The sequence below is a fragment of the Mus caroli genome, chromosome 3, assembly GCF_900094665.2.
Source record: "Mus caroli chromosome 3, CAROLI_EIJ_v1.1, whole genome shotgun sequence".
In the NCBI taxonomy this organism is placed as follows: Eukaryota; Metazoa; Chordata; class Mammalia; order Rodentia; family Muridae; genus Mus; species Mus caroli.
In genome coordinates, this window is record NC_034572.1 from 46,377,177 (window position 1) to 46,389,153 (window position 11,977).

Sequence of the window (11,977 nt, forward strand, 5' to 3'; positions counted from 1 at the left end):
CAGTGGAAATGATCAGAAAGAACAGGGGTATCATGAAACAAGCAAGTTTTGGAATATATGGTGGGATGTGAACCCAGTTAGCTGTCAAATGTGAGGTCAGAATATATGGGTTGTTTTCTAAAGAAGCAGGAAATGGTCTAAGGGAAGTTAGTGGGCTGTTGGGAAGTTTCAGAACACAGTGAACAAGGTGCTACCTGGCCATCTGTTTGAGTTGCTGGCAGCACAGAAGCGACAATTATTTCTTCTCCCTGGCTAGAGCTGCCCCTCGGTGCAGTTGACAGAGGGGAGCCCAGTCACTCTAGATGCATGACACATCATCAGGACGCCAAGGAAATCTGAGCATGCTCTCTGGGTTGCTCTGACAGATGTCTTGGGAAAGCTCCTCCTCTTTGTCAACTGCGAGCTATATAACTCTGTTGGTGGCCTGTCCCATCTGATGTCCACATAGGCAAGGGTGTCACCCCGATTTTGTACAAAAGATCACTCACAAGGGTATGTTGTTAAAGACAGCAATACCTCTATAGAACACAATACAGTTGACAAAGGAATTCTTCTTCTCAGCGTATTTGAACTAGATAAAAACTACGCGGTAAGTTGTTATTCTTTTTAAAAAGAATAATCCCTCCCTTTCATTGTACTGATTTGATTGTATTTCTCTGTTGCCTTCCATGTTTTTCATAAATCATGTTAATGTTAATCTCCCACTCCTAAAACCTTTAGCAGTTTTGTAGAATTAACTATACTCTCTGGCTGAATGGTCTTCATATTTAAGTTCAATTTGACCTTCTGACAGCATCTCACATTGGCTTTGCTGGAGTTCATTTGATCACGTTTGCTCTCTGCTCTTCCATGGCCTGCCCTTACCTTCCCCTTCCTTTGACTTCTCTCTTGCCCTACATCTCTACCCAAAACTTCAATCAGCACTCAAAATTCCCTTAGTTCCAATCTAACTAATAGAATCCGTCTTCAAGTTTTTCCAAGGTTCTCATATATTTGATGCCTTTGTTTAAAAAAAAAAACTCTACCATACAGTCTCCTTCTTTTATTTATAAAGTTTTATTTTATGACAAATATTTTATGGGATAACTTTAAATTCAAAGTTTTTTATTTCAATAATGTTTGAAGGACACTTGTTCAGAAGTTATCTAAACGTATAGGAAGTTAGTTTGGCAAACGTTTACAGGTTTATAGAAACTGACTGTCAAGTCTCTTGTTACATTGAAAGCCGTGGCTTCTTCATTTGTAATCCAAAACCTGGATCAAGCATCATTTCCAGTGTGAATTAATTTCCATAGGCAAATAATAATTCTCATAAATTTTTTCTCCTTACCATGCTCATGAGAGAGAGAGAGAGAGAGAGAGAGAGTTTTAAGACAGCTTTGTGAAGTACTTCCCTTTTCCACCTGTGTGTAGAATCTAGAGGCCAAACGCAGGTGACCAGGTTTGAACAGCAAGTCCCTTCCTCTGCTGAGCCATCTTGCCAGCTCTGCCTTTAACTTGTGCTGTGCTGAAATGATAGGTGATGGTGTTTGTGGCCAGTAGGCTGAATTTCAACTGTCTACTACAGTGTGGCTGTAGGTAAGTTAAACTTGCTCTGTGCTTCTTCTCTCTTACAACTAAAGTGGAAATAGTAAAGAGATCTGTCTTAAAGAGTCCCTGTGGGGTTGCGTGAGTTAAGACACATAAGATATTCATCAGATCATATGCTGGCATATTTTCTCCATCATTTCATCCTTTTTATATTTATTGATAAAACGATACGCAAACAAAGCAGAACCAGGACAGCTGTTGGTCAAATAAACAAACCAGGAAAGGGATGCTTGACGCTTCCTTATGATAGAGTCTAAATGAAAAATTGGAGGGTATCCTTCACCATAGCTTTCCCATGCAAATTAACGTGAGGTTCATCATTGGCGATAAACATTTTCAGAGCTTTGCAAGTATTAATCCAGGGACTGACAGACTGAGAGCAATATAAACAAATTTGGAATGAGTGATTTTCATATCAAATCAAAAGCCACGCAGAGTTGCACATGAGTTTGTGAGACACGGTCTCTGTTTTAATGCTGTCTGTCGGAGAGATTACTTAATGTGCACAGTTGTTTCTGGCCGTCTCTTATGCTCCAATACCACCCAGCACACCTACGATAACTGAGTGTGAATGGTGGAGAGAGCCAGGCTGTGCAGGATAATAAGGCAGATGTGGACTTTGAACCCCAAACCTAGTTGTCAACCAGAAAAACTGCAGAGAAGTACACTAGCTTCTCTGTAGTCTGGGACTCTGAACCCCAGAGGAGTGCTCCCCCTAAACAAAGACTTGACAGAGTCAACTGAGTCAGGCGTGGGCCTATTTCACAGTCCAGCAGATGTGCACTCTCAGGTCAGGGACCACACTGCAGAAACAGCGGTGACCTGTTTGTCACTCAACTTCCCTCATCTGTACCAGAGAGGTTTCTCCACCCCCACCCCAGTGCTTTTTAAAGTAACATCGGTGAAACAGCTAATGAGGCGGAGGAAAGCAAGCTGGTCCCTTCTGGGCTGCTAATGACTCCATGCCTGGGAGCCTAATCAAAGATTTGTACATTTAATTGCTGTCAAGTCAGCTCCAACCACCTGCCATTTCTGCAGCACCTGAGCTCCCAGTTCGGTCGCCCCTGATTTGAAATGAATCCATCACTGTTTCGAAAAGCTGGAACACCAGGCTGCTGGGCAACCTTGAACCAGGTTTATCCAGGAGGGCAGAGAGCAAGGGACCTGCCTGGGGCGTGTAGGGTGGGTGGATAAGATGGGGGTGTCATTTACCTCATGGGGTTGGCATTGGGGAAGACACCTGCTCTCTTCAGGATCCGATTCCTGCTTTTCTAGGGGTAAATGAAAAGTGTGTGAGGGTGACTGGGGCCAGGAGGAGAAGCAGGGAGTGGCGGCACTGGATCGCATTCTTCAGAGACTATGGATGCCTTTATTCTGCAGGATGAATTATCCCGATATGGGTCAGTGGGTGATGAGATATATTCCTCCTGGAGAACATGGCATTTGCTTTTTTTGTCTTTCTCCTGTTCAGGCTGGAAAGACCTTCTAGGCTCTTTTGGAGGTTAGGGGGAGTGACATTAACCAGGGCCTGGATTTAGCCCAATGGCCTGTAAACTAGTTGCCTTGCAGAGAGTGCACCAATGGGGTGAGAAAGTGATGGTTATCCATTGTTTCAGTTGCTATACAACACTTCAATTCCATACACTGAATGTAAACCTTGCCCTCTCATCAGTTATAGGTACATCAGGGATGCCAGTTCAGTCTGGCTTTTCTGGCTTAGTTCTAGGATGGCTGTTTTAAATATGAGCACACAGTCCAACTAAACACAGTCCTAGACTCCAACCCCAGGGGTCCCGGTGCAGTTGGCTTAAGATTTAGTCAGACGATATGCTGGTCAAACAAACTCTGCTGATCCAATCGTGAAGCAGGGTTGACTGAGGACCTTAAAGCCTCTGCTTTGTGAGCCCAGCCTGTCCCTAGTGGGAGGACAAGGTGACATCTAGTGAGAACTTGGCCAGCTGTGTCTGTTCTGAGTTGGCCAAGGAAGAGCCTCTGGCCTTGAGAACTGAAGCAGGAGAAAAGATCTCTCCCTTCTTCCACCTCCCTACATGGGCTAAAAATCATATGTAACTAAAGGGAGTGACTCCATTGGAGCCAATGGCTGGACGGGAAGAGTGCTCTGCCACAGAACCTCTTTGGGACTTGTTTGGGAATTTGTTCTTCTCCAGGGTTACCATGCAAGGGGTGTCCCAGGACCCTCAGTTCTACCAAACTAGTGGGCTTCTAGTCCGATCGGCTTGCTGCCTACTTGCTGTTCCTTCTGCATTGTAAGAAACGGACTGTTGGACTGTTAATTCAGATTTGCAAAGGAAAATACAGGTGAATATTCTCATGTTTTCCATACCCTGGACAAAGAAAAGAAAAAAAGAAAATCAAAACCAAAACAAATTGACAGCAAAGCAGGGAAGTGAAGCGGTGTAGGCCGTCTGCATTCGCCCTCCCCAGGAGCCTCCCATGGCGAGTGTTTGGTTGAGACAGCTATAGAACAGGACCGCTTTTTCTTTGTCTTCCTCATCCTCTTCCATGAAGAGAGATTTCTTAAACTTAACCTGATTTGCAAAGTAGGTTAGAAGTGATTAAAAAAAAAAAAACCCTTCTACCCTTTTCCTGAACCCAGTGATGCTGGGAAGCCCTTGACCCCTCTCTCTAGCAGTGTAATAGCTTAGGACCAAGTGTGACAGAGTTGCAGTGGCTGGCTATGTCCTAAGCCTTGCTGTTCCTTGTTTTCCTGTGTTTATTTGCCTTTCTCTACTCTACATAGCTGTCCCCGTGTCCCAGACAGATGCACATTTGCTTTGGTTGCCCTGTTGCTGCCTGGGCTGTCTAATCAGAGGCCCTGGAACGTGTGTATGATAACCTTACTGGAAAGCTAAACCAATTTCTAAAAAGCAAACACCGTTTGATCTGCCAATGAGATGGAAAGATACTATTACTTGTTATTCACTTAGGCCTCTGAATCTCTCCCCAGAGGGCTTAAAATCACAGAACTAAGGGACATTCGTTTGTTAATCACCTTTGGAATTTAGGTCTATATTTTTTTTCTCTGACCTGGGAAAACAGAACAAAAGAATAACTACTGTCAGTCTGATACGCTCTAAAATAGAAAGCATGTATGGAGGTTTTATGCATTTTCATGGAAACAGTCACTGCAGCGTTCCACTGCACACTCTTCAATCCCCCCGGGAGTCAAATGCCCTGAAGAGACTGTGGTCACAGATCCCATTACAGTTTTGGAGATTCCATGCACAGTCCTGGCCCTTCTTTTCTGCAGAATCGATTGTGCTTTTAATTCTGTCAATCAGATTTGGATCAAGTCAAGAAATTCTTACTGTTCTGCCCTTGCAACAAGCAGTCAAGGCACAGACAGGCCCACAGGTTAAGTTGCTAAATTGCTGTTTCTTGAGAACAGGATGAAAATCGGGTCATGAAGGCAATTGGGCTGCTGTGTTTCTTACAGAGTTCATGTGCTTGCCTCCTGTTGTTCACATAGAACCCAGTGCTATGAAAGATTAAAACACCAGGAAGCACATCTCTTACCTGGTCCTACTTACTTCTGTGTTCGGGTGAGCTGGACAATTGCCTCTTATGTAGAAGGAATTTTGACCCAGAGAAGCCTTTGTTTTCACCCTGGAAGTCTTTCCAGGAGAGGCCATGATGGCAGGTTCCCCTGGGACTTAGAGAGAGGTCTCTGCTCAACGAGGCCTAGCCCTGGGACTCACCGTTTCTACACTCATCTCATGGAGATGCAAAAGACAATAATGGCATCGATGGAAAATGTCCTAAGAAAAGCTTATGTTCCTCACAAGAGTAGCCTGAAGGAATGACAGAAAAAAAAATCATACTTTAAGACACAGTCATCTGTGCTATGTGACTGCGATCCCTGTAGCCAGGATGCTAAGAAAGGAAGGTTGCTAGCCTAAGGAAGAAGAAGAAGAAGAAGAAGAAGAAGAAGAAGAAGAAGAAGAAGAAGAAGAAGAAGAAGAAGAAGAAGAAGAAGAAGAAGAAGAAGAGGAGGAGGAGGAGGAGGAGGAGGAAGAAGAAGAAAGAGGAGGAGGGGGAAGAAAGAGGAGGAGGAGGAAGAAGAAAGAGGAGGAAGAAACACAATAAAACAAGCAATCCAGCTCCCCCAAACCCAAGCCAACCAAACAGAAACAACAAAAGATTTTTTTAAAAATGTAATCTAATTTAAAATGTACTTGAAAAAGCCAGCCACTTATTGGAGGTATCGGAGGCTTTCAAAAACTGAGACACACAATTGAGAGTGTGGCTGGCATTCTCTAAGGCTCTTGGCATCCAGAAGTCCCATTGCGTCTCTCTCTCTCTTGCACTCATTATGTGGATGATAGGCAAAGTTGAGGTTTTCGGAGTAAGCAAGTGTGGGGGCTAGGAGAGGTGCAGGCATAGAATAACAGGGACAATATGGGCAGATGTAAGCCACATCTGTCCTTTATTCTGTCTCTCTGACACATAGCGGTGTACCTAAGAAGAGGAACTGGGCATAGGCTGCAATGTGAATATACACAGCACATGGCTATCCCCACTCCCATGCTCCCTCCACCTTCACTAGCCCCCCTCCCCATGCTCCTGGGCCCGTAGTTTTTCCTGTAGGCACTGCGGAACATTGGAAGGGGTTCAAACGGAGGTGTGTGGAGAAGGTGCCATATGTTTTGTGCAAGTATCCCAGAACCACACTAGACTCTTAGGCAGTGTGCCAGCGAGAGAGAGGAGAGACGGTCTGACTGACTTATCAGCAGTCACTGCAAGCATTTCCTCCACTGTAAATGTCCTGACATTCTGACCCTGCGGCTCTGAAAGTTTCCAAGACTGTTCCTATGCCAACCCAAAACATGACATGACCTGTACTTCTTGTGCAATACAGCAGTGGGGTCTGTCACACCAGGAGGATGCGTGTGACATTTGATTGATTGTTCATTCTTTCCTATGGGAAAAATCTAGAGGCTTTAATAGCCACCAACAGAACTCTGTGAGACCCTGAAGTGCTTGTGTGATGTCCAACTTCCTCATGTCTTCACGGTCTTGTTCGTGTGTGTGTGTTGTGTGTGTGTGTGTGTGTGTGTGTGTGTCTATAGTATTGGATAACAGGGACAATGTGGGCAAATGTAAGCCACATCTGTCTTTTTTTTTTTTTTTTTGGTTTTNTGAGACAGAGTTTNTCTGTGTAGCCCTGGCTGTCCTGGAACTCACTCTGTAGACCAGGTTGGCCTCGAACTCAGAGATCCGCCTGCCTCTGTCTCCCGAGTGTTGGGATTAAAGGCATGTGCCACCATGCCTGGCCCACATCTGTCTTTTATTCTGTGTCTCTGACACATAGTGGTGTACCTAAGAAGAGAAACTTGGAGTGGGCTACAATGTGAATATACACAGCACATGGCTATCCCCACTTCCATGTTCAATCCACCTTCACTAACCCTGTATTCCATGCTTCAACACATTTGAGGAATATTGGGCAAGTCACCTAAAAATTCCAAATATCTAAATAGTTTCACTGTTTGGGCCAAGTACCCCATTGCCTCCCTAGAGCAATCCATTGTGAATCAGATGTTTGGTTTTATGTCATCCAACCTGACCATTCTAGTTTAATTAAAAAAAATCAACTATATTTTCTCTGTTTATTCTTTTTTTCAGAAATTTACCATTTATCCCAATGTTTGCCTTTATAGAAACACACTCTCTCTCTCTCTCTCTCTCTCTCTCTCTCTCTCTCTCTCTCTCTCTCTCTCTCTCTCTTTCTCTCTCTCACACACACACACAACTGGTTATTTTGTTCTAGTGTCAGACTCAATGGAAGGGAGATGAGTTGCAGTGCCATCTAAATACCAGATGAACAAGGGCAACCTCAGAAGCCTTCCATCCAGTCCAGTCTTTGATGCTATCTGGCCAAGTCATATTCCTAACTACAGGGACGTAATCCTAATTAGAAAGTTCTTTAAAAGGCCAATCACGCGGAACACTGAGAAACTAGATGTTGCTGTATCCTTTTACTCCCAGAACATTCAGATATCTGCCCTTTGCCCACGAGGATCTCCACCCATGGCACTGGTTAGTTTCCATCTTACCTATCTCTTTAACATTCCAATGTACACCATTCACGACTTCTAGAGATCCAGTTTAGAGTGCTGTCTGTATCCCTAGAACATCTATCAGCCTGCCTTGCTGGGTCACATGGCCAGTACTGACTTCCTGTTCAGTTAACAATATAATCATTCCCACTTGAAAACAGCCACCTAAATACTTATAGGGGTGTCTTAGTAAGGGTTTCCATTGTGAAGAGACATCATGATCATGGCAACTTTTATATATTTGGTTGTGAGCCTATTCTTTAAGAGCTAAGCCATCTCTCCAGCTCCAAGACAATTCCTATAAAGGACAACATTTAACTGGGACTGACTTACAGGTTCTGGGGTCCAGTCCATTATCATCATGGTGGGAAGCATGGTAGTGTCCAGGCAGGCATGGTGCTGGAGGATCTGAGAGATCTACATCTTCATCCAAAGGAAGCCAGAAGCAGACTGTCACCCAGGCAGCTAGGAGGAGGGTCTCAAAGCCCACTCGCACACGACACACTTCCTCCAACAAGGTCACAGTTCCTAACAATGCCACTCCCTTGGCCAAGCATACTCAAACCACCACAAGGGTTAAGAGTAACAATATAATCTCAGTCATTCAGACCTTTTCTTTCACTAAAAAAAAAAAAAAAAAAAAAAAAAAAAAAAAGACCAATTAAAAATTTGTCAGTCATACTTACTAAGCAGTTTATATATACTAAATGTATTCTTCTTTATATCCAGATCTCTAAACTTTAGCAGATATATAATTGTGTCACCATTTGCCATGGTCAAATAACAGAACAGTCCCATTTCATTCCCCAAGCCCCTATTCCCTTTTAAGACAAGATTTGCGACAACTTTCTTCTAACCACTGCTAACTCCTTGCTGGATTTCTGCCTTTTCTGTGTCCCCTTAATGTGTAGTCACACAGTGTGGAGGCTCTTGTGTCTGCCTCATTCCATTTAGCTTAGCACACATGAAGTAAATCTATGTACTGATCATCGGTTCCTCTTGTGTTGCTCATTATTTCTACTGCACGAGTGTGTAACAGTTTGACGGGCGTCCATCCACCAATGGAAGGAGACAAACATCTTTCCCATTTAGGGTGAACATTAATTAACAAAGCTAGAAACGGTAATGTGAAGAATTTTGTGTGTGAATTAGTTTTTAAGGCATTTGGTCTAAGAAGTATGTGGAAGTTTAGCTCCTAGTGAGTGCCTGGAGCCTGAAACACTTAGGGGACCCCTGGGAAGAAGAGAGAATGTTTCCTCCATCAGTCACCACTCAGGCCCAGACCTGTCAGTTAAACATGGGCTAGTTGCAGCAAGAGGCTGTTATTTCCACTGAGGACAATCGAGGAGTAGAAATTAAAATTAGCTCTCTTTCTCTGAGGCCCTGGGGAAGAACATAAGTAGATGTTGGCAACCATCAATTTAGTGAGCCTAAGGTTATCCAGGTGGTGCAGTAATACTTTTATGGCCTGAGCCAACTCCCAGTGCAGGGCACTTCTCTGTGCTGGAAGAGTTCCTCTTCAAGTCATGGACAAATGTTCTCTGCTATTACTGTGATGTAACACCATTTTTTTTTTTTTTTTTTTTTGCTTAAACTTCAGCTTTGTAGTTTATCACTTAAGGAAGTCAGGACAGGAACTCAAGCTGGGCAGGAACCTGAAGGTGGGAGCTGATGCAGAGGCCATGGAGGGGTGCTGCTTACTGGCTTGCTCCCCATGGCTTACTCAGCCTGGTTTCTTATAGAACCCAGGACCACCAGCCCAGGGGTGGCCCTACTCACAATGGGCTCGGCCCTTCCCCACCGGTCATTAATTAAGAAAATGCCCTATAATAGATTGATCTTATGGAGGCAGTTTCTCAAATGGGGTTCCCTCCTTTCAGATGACTTTAGCTTGTGTCAAGTTGACATAAAACTAGACAGCACATACACTTTAAAGCTAGAGATTAGTAGAGAGACTCTGGGAAGTGTTAATAACCTCTTCATCTTCATTAAGTTCTCGAGTACTTTTCTCACTAACTTTGGTGATAGGGAGGTATCCATGTTTCTTGGTTAACATAGTTATATCATGATTTTCTTTCCTCCTCCTTTTCCTTCTTCCTTCCTCCTCTTCCTCCTTCTTTGAAATGTTGAGGCTTGAATTCAGGGTTTTATGTGTATCGGGCAAATGCTCTGTCACTAAGCTACAGCCCCAGTCTTTTTTACTTTTTATTTTGAGACAGGACCTTGCTGAATGACAGGGGATAGCCTTAAACTGTAGCCTAGGCTGCCCTTCACCTTTTCATCTCCTTGCTTCAGGCTGTTGTGCCACAGGTCTGTAATACCAGGCTAATTCTTCATCCATATTACAAATTTCAGGATCACCACAAATTCAACCTGCTTTCTCTCTGTACTCATAAAAAAGGGGAGTTCTCTTACTGATGTTCAGCTTAACCCCATATTATTGTTAGACTACAAAGGATCCCTTCAGGGTTCATATATTAGAAGCTGAAATCAGGTGGAACTGTGTGAGGTGACTGGATCAGGAGGCTGCTAACCACAATCCATTACATAGCTCTGGTTGAGGAAAACAGATTACAGAATGGAGGGCCCTTTGAAGGGTTCATCTTATCTTTGTGCCCCCCCCGTCTCTGTCTGTCTGTCTGTCTGTCTGTCTGTGTCTGTCTATCTCTCTGTGTGTTTGTCTCTCTCTGTCTGTCTCTGTCTCTCTCTTGTCTGAGGTGCAAGGCTCTGGTCTACTGCCTGCTCTCTTGCAGGGTGCTCTGCCTCACTCATAGTCATGGTGTCAAGTGATATCCAATGAGACTTCTGCAGCTGTGAGAACCCCAACTGTCCTTTTCTCCTGACTGTCAGTTTTCTTAGGCAATTTGTCTTAGGAGTGGAAAATGAAAAAACATGCCCTAGAGCCCTGGTTCTCAACTGGTGGGTCGTGACCCTCTTTCACAGGGGTCACTAGTCAGATATCCTGCACATCAGCTGTTTACATTACAATTTCTAACAATAGCTAGCTTAGAGTTGCGAGGTAACAGTGAAATCATTGTATGGTTGGGGATGACCACAGTACAAGGGCCCCTGCATTAGGAAGGTTGAGAACCACTGGTCTGGAATCCCATTCAGCCTCTCTCCCAGCATTCTTCTACCTTTTCCACCCCAGGATGTAGGCTTCCCTAACATCTCACCACTAAGCATTTTCACTCAGCCATGATGTGTTTATTATGGGTGTGCTCGGGTTGAGTTGTAAACAAGAATCCATTAGCTCTATTTTAATAAAAAAATGTATATAAAAAGAATTATAGGACATCAAGAACACATGCCTTCAGAACAGATGGGCTCCAGTGATGACATGGCTGTATTTAGTTCTGAACAGAGTTCAAGAGAGAAGAATGTGTAGGCAAAAGCTGCTGCTGTAAATTATAATGGGCTTAGAGTTTACGATTTCAACTGTATGTGAATTTTTTTGTGATATGCTCATTTTTAAAACATCATTTTAGTGTTAAAATGTGTTTTCACTGAACAAATAACTTGTAAGAGTGGCACTGAACAAAGCCCATGAATAATTTGAGAACTTGTGTCTATCAATCACTAACTTAAATGGATGGTTCTGGGTTTATTGGTAGCCATGTTAAAAGATGCTAGATTATGAAATAATCAAGTTTCTCTGGAGCCACAGATGAATATTGTGATTTTAATGAGATGAACACTACAACAATAATAACGGTAGTACCGAGAGCTAATGTTTCATGAACACAAGGGTTAAGACAGGCGATGTCGGAGTTGGTCTTATTTGTTTAGGAGGCAAACCATGACTGGATTTGTCTCTGCTCTAATGCCTCCTAGCTAGGTACCATTTTTCAACCATAACATATAAGTAGATGGGTCTTTATCAAAAATATAAATTTATAATAATTATAAATAAATAACAATCACAAACAAATTATTGATAATTTATATTGTTTGGTCTAAATTATAAATAAAACCACAGATTGGTAACAACTATAAATGAATAATTATAATTAGTTATCAGAAATGTATAAGATGGTGAGGCTTACCTGAGAAGCTTCAGGTATTTAACTTAGAGCCTAACATATAACAAAGACAAAATAACTATTTGCTGCAGTTATAGTTGTGTGCACGTGCATGTATTTGTGTGTAGTCAGATTTAAGAGATAGTTAAAAGTGAAGAATTCTTATCTATACCTGTATACTTGGGCTAAGAATTCTTATCTACAATTCTTTTTTTTTTTTTTTTTTTTGTTTTTCGAGACACGGGGTTTTTTTTTCATTCAATCACTTACATCTTGTGGGAGATG

The 11,977-nt window shown here is 42.9% G+C and overlaps 1 long non-coding RNA gene across 1 annotated transcript in view; it reads left to right on the top strand.

Moving 5' to 3' along the window:
• Positions 1-1,445: 1,445 nt before the first annotated feature.
• LOC110290594 overlaps positions 1,446-11,977 on the top strand; it is a 36,870-nt gene continuing 26,338 nt past the window's right edge. Inside the window, exon 1 of the long non-coding RNA XR_002377464.1 lies at positions 1,446-1,578. This is a non-coding gene — a long non-coding RNA (uncharacterized LOC110290594). The remainder of the gene's footprint in view (positions 1,579-11,977) is intronic.